The sequence below is a fragment of the Tursiops truncatus genome, chromosome 7 (genome assembly GCF_011762595.2).
Source record: "Tursiops truncatus isolate mTurTru1 chromosome 7, mTurTru1.mat.Y, whole genome shotgun sequence".
In the NCBI taxonomy this organism is placed as follows: Eukaryota; Metazoa; Chordata; class Mammalia; order Artiodactyla; family Delphinidae; genus Tursiops; species Tursiops truncatus.
This window is the reverse complement of record NC_047040.1, coordinates 65,246,789-65,258,296: the sequence shown is the minus strand read 5'-3', so window position 1 is coordinate 65,258,296 and position 11,508 is coordinate 65,246,789. Positions and strand designations below refer to the sequence as shown.

The following is an 11,508-nucleotide window of genomic DNA, read 5'->3' as shown; positions in this document are numbered from 1 at the left end:
TGCATATGTGGCTCTGCCATATTTATTAAATGGATCTTGAAGTATTTGATTCTTGGTTGAAGGTAGAAGATATCCACACTACTTTGAAGGGAGTTGTTATCTTCACAAGTGTTTTTGTAAATCACTCTTCTCAATAACTTCTCCTTTTGTTGATTTACTTAAACTTTCAAGAAACTGTTCAGAAACTTTTACGTAAGGAGCTAGGCTGGTCTTCTTATAATCTCTGATTCTATGCTTAATATCAGATTCAGCTTCCTTCTCTTTTTCCTATTCACTAGTGGAAATAGTATCCAATTCACGGCACATGGCGCTTATGGTTGGTACAGTAAATGGATCAAACTGATCTACTTTCTGTAAATCAATAAGCACAGTGCAATCTGTTTTAGGTTGACCACTAAAAGGCCTCTTCAGTCAATGGTTGATTCCTTTGCTAACACTGATATCCAGCTGTGGAAAACAGTACTGGAGCGCGATCTCTCACTACAGCCAGGGTCCACATTTGTCATTTTCGATGTTATTCTGACACCTGCTGGCTACCTTCTTCAAATGCTCCCAACCCTGAAGCGAACGGTGATGATTTTGGAAGCTTTGTTGATGTTCATCATGAATTGTTTCAGAAACAAGGCCTACAATCTTATTCCAGCTTTATTTTCAAGTATATCTTGATCAAGACATATTCGTCAATGTATTCTTTTTATTATGTTTATAGATTTTCTGACAAAAGGGTTAATCTTTTCACTTAGGTGAACTTTCTTTGTAACGTCTTGGCCACCCTTAACAAGGCTCAAATACTCAACTACCCCAGAAAGTACTTCCGAGGGCAATTTTAGGATTCATCCCAGACCCAGCAATGAACACCTCTCCTTCCAGAATATACCCAGAGACGATGCTTAAATCCCAAATCCTCGGGCTTCCCTGGTGGCGCAGTGGTTGAGAGCCCGCCTGCCGATGCAGGGGACACGGGTTTGTGCCCTGGTCCGGAAAGATCCCACATGCCGCGGAGCGGCTGGGCCCGTGAGCCATGGCTGCTGAGCCTGCGCTTCCGGAGCCTGTGCTCCGCAACGCGAGAGGCCACAACAGTGAGAGGTCCGCGTACCGCAAAAAAAAAAAAAAAAAAAAAAAAATCCCAAATCCTCCTTCAGGGCTCTGTCGATGGTGCATATGACCGAGCACTTAGAACTTAGAACATTTGTCTACATCCTCTTTTCCAGATCACTCTGGTTGTTGAAGGATTGGTAGTGAACGTAAATATCCTTCCAACGTAAATGAATATTCACGGGGCCGAAAGTAATTCTTTATCACTCCACCAAAGTTGAGCCAGCGACAGTACTGGGCCTATGGAAAGAGCCTCCGGTAATAAAGCTTAAGCAGCTTGGGCAGCTGGGCTGCGTCCAACGCCTCCACAGAGTGCGGAACTCGTCCCTGGCCGGATTGCCCAGAGAATTGGCGGGAACCTCAAACCGCAGCCTCGGCCACTGCGCAGGCGCGTCGCGGCGTCAGCGGCCGTCTGCAGCCGCCCCCGGGAGTTGTAGCTCGCGCCTGGGAGATGGCCTGGCGCCCGGAGGTTCTGCAGCATCTCTGCCCATCCGCTCTGACAGTGGGTCCAACGCTCAGATGGAGAGAAGGAGGCCATGCCTATTCCAGAAAGAAGTTTTTCTGCGGAAAGGTGAGCCCTTAAGCATATTAAGAATCAGCAGCCCGGTGAAGAGATATGTGAGGCAGGGCGAAGTGTGTGGGAAGGGCCGGGATGTCCCAGGTACTCCCCAGGCACGCCACTCCTCCTGAATTTCCGCTCTGTTCACCAACCCGGAAGCTCCCAGTGTGATTTTTAGTACACTACGACTTGCTTGCTGCAAACCCCCTAAAACCCGTGTATGCCTGAGGACGCGGAGGTTGAAATAGAGGGGGAAGGGTAAGCTTATTTGCTCTCTCTGCTCAGGTGGACTTGCTGCCAGGAGTCTGAGCTCCACAGAGTATGAATTAACTTGAGATAGAGTTCAGAATTTGCTTATTAGTCTCCAAAACTTCAAGGCCAAAATAAGACATGGTTTCTGTCTGAGTAAAGCTTCAGTTGATTCTTTCAGACCTGGTTATCTAAATTTCAAAACAGTGAGAAAAAGAAACCACTCAATTGGTACTTGACTCTGGTTCATTGACTATCTAAAATAATGCAAAAAGTTAGCATTACTCACATTTTGGGGAGAGGAACTGGCTTAAGAGTATTTTTCCCTATCCTAAGACCATAAATATATGCTCCTATATTTTCTTTAAGAATAGTTCTTTATTAGTCTGTTTTGCATTTTTTTTTAAGTCTAGTGAAAAAAAGAACTTGCTGGGGGAGAAGGCCATGGAAGGGCTTGGGTACCATGGAAGATAGAATATATTTAAGTATCTATTCTGTATTTCAGGAAGATAGAGATATTGTTAAATTTTTAAAAAATGAAAGGAGAGGCAGCAACCAGAAAAAAATTGAAGGATGTATGAATTTAAACCCATCAAAGGAAATCTGATCTGTCAAGTGCAGGGCAGGAAAGGAAAAATGGAAAAAATATAAATAAAAGATATACAGAAACTTGGACAAAATAAAGAAAGAAATACAAACAAAGAAGGAAATACAAAGAAACTTGGACAAAACTTGTATTAATGAGCACTGGGTGTCGTAACAAAATACCATAGACTGAGTGGCTTAAACAACACGCTTTTATTTCTCACATTTCTGGAGGTTGGGAAGTCCACTATGAGGATTCAGTTCCCTGGTAAGGGCTCTCTTCCTTGGTTGCAGAAGCCTACCTTCTCACTGTTCTCACATGGTGGAGAGAGAGGAAGCAAGCTCTCTGATGTCTCTTCTTATAAGGGCCTTAATCATAAGGGTCACACCTTCATGACCTCATTGAAATCTGTCTCCACCTCCAGCTGCCATCACATTTGTGGTTTGGACTTCAGCATGTGAATTTTGGAAAGACACGGTTCAGTCCATACTGTTCCACTCCTGGCTCCACAAAATTCATGCCATTCTCACATGCAAAATATATTCACACCATTCCAGTAGCCCCAAGCCTTAAATCTTTTGAGAATTAATTCTAAATTCAAAGTCCAAAGTCTCATCTAAATAGAAAATCAGATATCAGTGTTAATCGAGGTATGAGTTATCTGAGGCAAAAATTCCTCTCCAGCTGTAAAGTTGTGAAACCAGACAAGCTCTGTGCTTCCAAAATACAATTGTGGGACAAGCATAGTACAGACACCCCCATTCCAAAAGGGAGAAGTAGGAAAGAAGGAAGTGGTGATGAGTCACAAGCAGGTCAAAAACTAGCATGGTGAATTCCATCAGATTATAAGTCTCAGAATAATCCTCTTTTGTTTGATGCTTTGCCTTCTGGAACCATTGAGGCAACAGTTCTGCTCCTGCAGCTGTGCAGGGCAGGGGTCATGCCCTCAGAACTCTGTCAGGTGGAGGTCAGTCGGGAGCCATATGGCCTGTTGAAACCAAAGTGGTGGCCTTAATGATCTCTGAATTGTATGCAGGGCGATTCTTTCCTTTGTTTTAAATTGAGGTATAACTGATATACAAGATAATATTAGTTTCAGGTGTACAACATGATTTGATATTTGTATATATAGTGAAATGATCACCACAGTAAGTCTAGTTAAGATCCCTCAGCATCTGCAATTACAAAATTTTTTTTATTGTGATGAAAAATTTTAAGATCTACTCTCTTAGCAACTTTCAAGTATGCAATACAGTGTTAACTATAGTTACCATGCTGTACGTTACACCCTCATGACTTAGTTATTTTATTTAAAAATTTTATTTATTTATTTTTGGCTACATTGGGTCCTCGTTGCTGCACACGGGCTTTCTCTAGTTGCGGCGAGTGGGGGGCTACTCTTCGTTGTGGTGCACTGGCCCCTCACCACGGTGGCCCCTTCCGCTGTGGAGCATGGGCTCCAGGCACACGGGCCTCAGTAGCTGTGGTCCATGGGCCCAGTAGCTGTGGCTCAGGGGCTCCAGAGCACAGGCTCAGCAGCCCTGGCTCATGGGCCAGCAGCCATGGCTCATGGGCCCAGCCACTCTGCGGCACACGGGATCCTCCTGGACTAGGACCTGAACCTGCACCGCCAGCATTGGCAGGTGGACTCTCAACCACTGCGCCACCAGGGAAGCCCATACTGGAAGTTTGTACGTTTTGACCCCATTCACCCATTCTGTCTACCATCACCCACCCCCACCCCCAGCCTCTGGCAACCACCAATCTGTTCTTCTCTGTATCTATAAGCTTGTTTTCTTTCACTGTCATTCTTTTCTTTTCTTGAAGAATAGTGCATGTTTGCAGCCGAAAATCTTTATTGTCCTGTCCTGTAGAATCTAAGAAGTCCAATAACCTTTCTTTATTTCATCCTGTCTTGATACCCTTCAATTCAAACTGGCAGTGTTTCTGCTTATATAATCTCATAATCTCTTTATCAAGTGATGGTCCAGCCATATCCTTGGTGTTATCTTCTGAATACACTTTCTCATTTTTTGAAATATGGACAGGCTGAGAATTTTCCAAATCTTTAAAGTTTGTTTCCTTTTTGCTTAACAATTCCTTCTTCAATTCATCTCTTCTTGAATTTTACTATAAGGAGGCAAGAGGAAACAAGCTGCCCCTTCAATGTTTTGCTTAGCAATGTCCTCAGCTAAATATCCAGTTTCATCACTTGCAAGTTTTACCTTCTACAAAACACTAGCACACAAACACATTCAGCCAAGTTCTTTGCTGCTTTATAACAAGGATTACCTTTCCTCTGGTTTCTAATAGCATGTTCCTCATTTCCATCTGAGACCTCAAAATGGCCTTTAACATCCATATTTTTGCCAGTATTCTGCTTATGATTATCTATGTATTTTCTTTTCTTTTCTTTTTTTTTTTTTTGCGGTACGCGGGCCTCTCACTGCTGTGGCCTCTCCCGTTGCGGAGTACAGTCTCCGGATGCGCAGGCTCAGCGGCCATGGCTCACGGGCCCAGCTGCTCCGCGGCATGTGGGATCTTCCCAGACCGGGGCACGAACCTGCGTCCCCCGCATCGGCAGGCAGACTCTCAACCACTGCGCCACCAGGGAAGCCCTATCTATGTATTTTCTAACAAGATGGAAGTTTTGTCTCCAGCTCTCTTTTTTTTTTCTTTTCCTGAGCTCCTCAGAATCACTCTTAATGTCTGTATTTCTAGCGTATAGCTCAGAACTCATCAGGCAGGTCTTTACCCATTACCCAGTTGCAAAGCTGCTGCCACATTTATAGATATTTGTTGTAGCAGCACCTTACTTCTTGGTATCAAATTTATATTAGTCAGCTCAGGCTACTGTAACCATAGACTTAAACAGGAATTTATTTCTTACCATTCTGGCCACTGGGAAGTCCAAGATCAAGGTGCTGGCCCATTCAGTTCTCCATTGAGGGCTCTCTTCTGGCTTGCAGATAACTGCCTTCTTGCTGGGGCCTCGTATGGCAGAGTGAGAGCAAACAAGCTCCCTGGTGTCTCTTCCTAGAAGAACACTAATTCCTCCGTGAAGCCTTCCACCTCATATATGGTATATATGATACATATAATATATGTATATAAGTGTATGACATATTTATATAGTTAAATATGTTATATTTAATATATGTTTAAATCCAGCAATACTCACTAAATCAACTTAAAGTCAACAAAAGCTATAAAACAGGAGCTAACTTGGCAAGAATATGTAATTTTATTAAGAAAATAGTTGTATTAAATGTATTAAACAAATTTACATAAATAAAACTCAGGACTTGTTGGGACAAGATAAGCAGGTTGGAGTGAACAGAGTTTAGAGCACATGGCTGTGTAGACAAATGGATGCAAAACTATACAGATATACTGGAGCCAAACTGTAAATATTATTACTTTAAATTTTAGCCTACTATTGTTGGGGCGTATGGAAGGCTTTTACAAAAGTTAAATGGCATGACCAGAATTGTATTTTAAAAATATAATTATGGCAATGGAATCAAAGCTGAATTGAAACAGAGAGCAAGAGGACACTAGAGAAAATGTAATCAGCCGGGAGGTTTCCTCAGCTAAAGAAAAGAAGGTCCTATACCAATGGTAAACTAATTTCCTTTCAGTCAGTTAAAGTTACTCCCGTGTTCAGGAATCTATCATGGCTCATTTTCCACTGGTGAAAGCCTCAAATCTACCTGGCATCAATGACACCCACATTTTTTTTTCTTTTTTTTGCGGTACGCGGGCCTCTCACCGTTGCGGCCTCTCCCGCTGCAGAGCACAGGATCCGGATGCGCAGGCCCAGTGGCCATGGCTCACGGACCCAGCCGCTCCGCGGCACGTGGGATCCTCCCGGACCGGGGCACGAACCCGTGTCCCCTACATCGGCAGGCAGACTCCCAACCACTGCGCCACCAGGGAAGCCAGACACCCAGATTTTAACCTCACTCTTCGAATATAATCATTTCCTAAACTGTTTGTTTAAAAGTTCTCCTGAAACTTGTAGTAAAGTGACTTAAAGAAGACATGAGGCTTCCCTGGTGGCGCAGTGGTTAAGAGTCCGCCTGCCGATGCAGGGGACGCGGGTTCCTGCCGCGGAGCGGATGGGCCCGTGAGCCGTGGCCGCTGGGCCTGCGCGTCCGGATCCCGTGCTCCGCAGCGGGAGAGGCCGCAGCAGTGAGAGGCCCGCGTACTGCAAAAAAAAAAAAAAAAAAAGAAGACATGAAATCTAGCATGGCTCCTGGCACTCTGCTTGTGTGACCTCAGATAAGTATTTTAATTCCTCAGTGGGACTTTTTTCCTTACCTGTAAGTTATATGAGGGCCTGGACCATGTCTATCTTGTCCATTATTATGTTTCAGCCCAGAGTGTAAAACATAATAAGTGCTTAATAAACACCCATTTATTAAGAGGTGTGATAATAATTTTTGCCTTATGTACTAGATAGGGGTCCTGTGAGGATCAACCCAAAGAATGCAGGGGATAAGCATTTTACAGTTTAGCCATGTTAAAAATCTTTGTTCGATTATGACTTGGTTATAAACAAACAAATAAATAAATATGTGTGTGTGTGTGTGTGTGTGTTTGGTCTACTTACAGAAATAATGCATGTTTACTATAGAAAATTTTTAAGTTTAGTAAATCACACACAAAAATAACAACAGATATTATTATGCTATGCAGAGATAATCAGCAAGATGAGCTTACACTTAGGCTTTTTCTAATGAAATATACATCTTTAAAAAATACCATATGTCATAGGATATTTTATACTCTATTCTTCTCTCAGTAATTGTTGGAGGAAGTTATTGAGAGGACATGAATGCCTCTTGACCCACAAGCTCCTTACCATCTCCCCCCACCCCCTGCCTTGGAATAAATGTTCCATCTTCTGTTCTCATACTAGAAGCCAGTTCAAGGATGCAGCTTTGACAGAGTAATGTGTTATTGAGGCCATCTGGGCTGTATATGTGACTGAGCCTTGTTAAGGCCTCTACTTAAATTCTTAAGATTCTGGCAAGTGGGGGGCAGAAATCTACTTGCCTTGTGGTTGCCCAAGGCAAGCCTCATGTGTAAGCTCCCTTGCTTATTAAAACTGCTGCCACCCACAGAAAAAAAATAAAAGAAAAAGTAAAAGTTTGTTGTATTAAGCTTATTAAACAACTTTTAATGAATAAAAAGGTATATCATATTCATGGAATGACATAACATACTAAATGTGTCAAATATTACCAATTTTCTCCAAATTACTTTACAAATCCAATGTAATCTCAAAAATAATTAAGCTGGATCTGTGGTATAACTGAACAGATTCATTCAAAAATTTATGTTGGAGACTAAATAAACACCTAGAGATTGCTAGGTTCACTTTAAGAAGGTAAATGAGAATACTGACCAGATTTAAGACATTCTGCAAAGCTATAGTTATAAAACCAATAGTATCCTTATACCAGAAGAGACAAATATATAAGTCAAACAGAATAGAAACTTTAGAAATAGATACATGCATTTATGGAAACATGATATATTATGAAATGGCACCAAAATCAATCGTTAAAAGATATGAGGGAAAACAACTTCTCTAATTGGAGAAAAATAAAGCATGAGTACTCCTTATCTCTGATACAAAGGCAGATTTCAAATATGTTATAGATAAATGATGTGGAATTTGCACCATAAGTATCATAGACCACAAGGTTATTCTTCTACTGTTCTTCTATGTAGAAGAAAATTATTTCTTATATTTAGAAGAAAATTAGTAGAATAATTTGTGGACCATAGGTAGGAAAAGATTTTTGCAAGACCTTCAAAGCACAAACTATGAGATGAAAAAGCCAGTTGTTATGATGTTATCAACAGTAAGATTTTCTGTCAGTGAAAGATACCATTGATAAATGGTAAGCTATTGGCTAAATTTAAAAAGAACAAGGGGGACTTCCCTGGCGGTCCAGTGGTTAAGGCTCCACGCTTCCAATGCAAGGGATGTGGGTTTGATCCCTGGTCGGGGAACAAGATCCCATGTGCCACATGGAGTGGCCAAAAAAACAAAAAAAATGAAAAACAAACAGAAAACAACAACAACAAAAATAAAACTAACAAGGGATTGTTATCTGTTATATAGAAATAACTTTTGTTAATCAAGGAAAAGACTGAAAATCCATTGAAAAAAATGGACTAATGAAAGAGACAGACTACCATAGATCAGACTTCTGCACAACTAAACAGTACACAAGGAAACTCTCATACTTATAATCATATAAATACAAATTAAAGCAGTGACAAATCACTTTACTCATGTCAGAAAGATTATATTTCAAAAGGATGGAAATATAAAGTGTTGGTGAATGTGTATGGAGTGCTAACTTTCACTCACAGTGGAAAGTAATCTGGAAAGTAATTTTTTCTAAATTAAATATTAATAATATCCTATGATCACATGATCTATATGATATATATCATACAGAAATTCTAAGAAGCATCCATACATAGATAAAGACAACGATATTGACTGTGGTATTGTTTGTGGTGATGGAGTTGGTGGCAACCTCAGTGTCCATCAGTAAGAGATATGATGGATGTTTAAATGCGGTGGATGTCTACTAAAATTCACTATGAAATACTAAGAATAAATGAGCATGTTCCAGCAACACAAAAGACCTCTAATCAGAGATTTGGATAAGAGAAGTAGAAAATAGAGATTTATACCATATAAGTAAATTGGAAATATCCCCAAAACATACTACATATTTTATAACGTTATATTTAAGGGCATAGATCAATCACATTAGCTATGGGATGAGGGGAATAAGAATAGTGATCTTGAAAGAATGGAAAATATAAAATAAGAAAGATTACTGGCAGGATCGATTGTGGTAATGTACTTTTTAATTTAAAAGTATGATCAATTCTTTCAAACTGATCTCCATTAGAAAGACAAAAAAGGAGTGGGGGGGAGAAAGGAAGGAAAAAAACCCCTAATATTTGGTGTTTGCTACTTGGAGTTCTGACTGTTTTATTTAATAAAACATTTAAAAAAGGAACACATTGAACATTTTAAGTTATTGGGCCTGGTAGAAGAGAGTCTGCCCTGATACATTTCTAAATGTGAAGGTCTTTTTTCATTACTTATTCTTTCACTAATTTTTTTATTGTTACTATTGCTTATTACTGCACTACAACTGTTATGTCACTACAATGCATTGGTATGGTGATTAATTCTTGTTTATCCTGCTTGTTGTTCCTTGTGTACTTTCCAATTGAAGGTTCGGGTTTTCTAACTGTACTAGAATAGTCTCAGCCTTACATCTTTGGGTATTGTTTCTCCGGTACTTCCTCAGTGTCTTTCTTGTGCATTCCTATGATAGGTATATTAGAACCTGTCAATAAATCTATCATTTGACATCTATCTCTGAACTTCTTTTTTTGTATTTTTACTCTCTATTTTACTGGCTCTTCTATGTCCTATGTGCATTCTTTACAATAATAAGGAAATACTCTAGTCCTTTTTTTGACTATGTCCTTTTCAACCTAAACAATCCCTAATTTTTAAAATTTCAGTCACTACATTTTTAATACCTGATATTTGGAACTAGTTGTTTTCATATTGTCCTGCTCCTGTGTTTCATGATTTCCTTTCTCGTATGCCTTTGAGAATCTGCAACATACCTATTTTAAGGTCATCTTAGAAATATTATTTTGTGCTATATCTGAAGTGACAGATCTCTTGAATTTTGATGTTTTAAAGCTGTTGCTATTAGCATTTTTTCCTCATTTGTTTTAGAATTTAGTTTGCAGGGCTGTCTATGATGGCATTTGCTTCCTCCCATCCCCTTTCTATGCAGTTTTCCTTGTCTGTAATTTTGTGTTTCTTAATTTGGCCATTATAGTCCTGTGTATGTGACCAGGTCTTATGTTATCGATTTAGCACTTTAATCTTCTGGGGATACTGGGAAACCTCAGATTGAGTCATTGCTTAGCAAGGAGCTGGGTTCCTCTTCTCAGTGGGACGATTTTTCAATTTCTTCCCCATGTCTTTAGGTATGCCTCTTTATATGTCATTTCCTTGGGAAGAGGTACCACTTTTCTTTGCCCTGCTTTGTAGGCTTGGGTTCAAATAGTGAACGTGGATTTAATGTCTACTTCTATGAGACATTTTTAATCTCCTCTTCTCCCCATCTACTCTGCTTGCTGCTGGAGGTGAAGCCCAGGAGATCTGAAGCTTCAACTCTGCTTCCTGCTTTTCACATCTGATTCCACTTTTGGTTCCATAGATGTTTATCTTATTTTTGAAGATTGCTGCACTTAGAAAACCTTCTTTTTTCCAGATTTTCTCTGTAATTGAAATTTGTTTGATATACAGAGGTTGTCTCGAAGAGTGAACTGGTCTTTCAGTCTCCTTTTTCATTAAAAACAAAACAAAAAATAACTGCAAGAAAAGGGATTCTTTTAAAGTCATGTAAAAGAGATTATTTTCTCAAAGGCTCAAAGTGTATAATTATATTCTACTCTCTATTCTAAAATCTTTCAGAAGTGATGTGTTAAAAATTACTTTCCTCAATTTGTGCAAATTATTTTTAATTTTCTAGTTGCTAGTCAAGACTTTTAAAGTTTTAAATGACATAATTGCAAATAATATTGTGTAGTAGACTTATTTTAGTAGCTTAGTCGAACTTATTTTCATATATTTATTTTGTAAAAATCAAATTTAGGGATTGAATGTACTTTATCTGAGTCATTAATTTGGGCCAGTCTCTTCATTGAAAGTGAAATTTCACACCAACTCTTGTTAAAAAATAAAATTTTGAAAGTGCATTAAAAATAATGAAGTACTTGTAATTTTGCATGAATATTTTGGTGACAGAGAGACAAACCTATTTTGATATTAGTAAGAAACATCTGGGCTTCCCTTGTGGCGCAGTGGTTGAGAGTCTGCCTGCCGATGCAGGGGACGCGGGTTCGTGCCCTGGTCTGGGAGCATCCCACATGCCACGGAGCGGCTGGG

At 39.8% G+C, this 11,508-nt stretch overlaps 1 pseudogene; it reads right to left on the bottom strand.

Moving 5' to 3' along the window:
* Positions 1-102: 102 nt before the first annotated feature.
* On the bottom strand, positions 103-1,633 carry LOC101315524 (DNA primase small subunit pseudogene; annotated as a pseudogene).
* Positions 1,634-11,508: the final 9,875 nt, after the last annotated feature.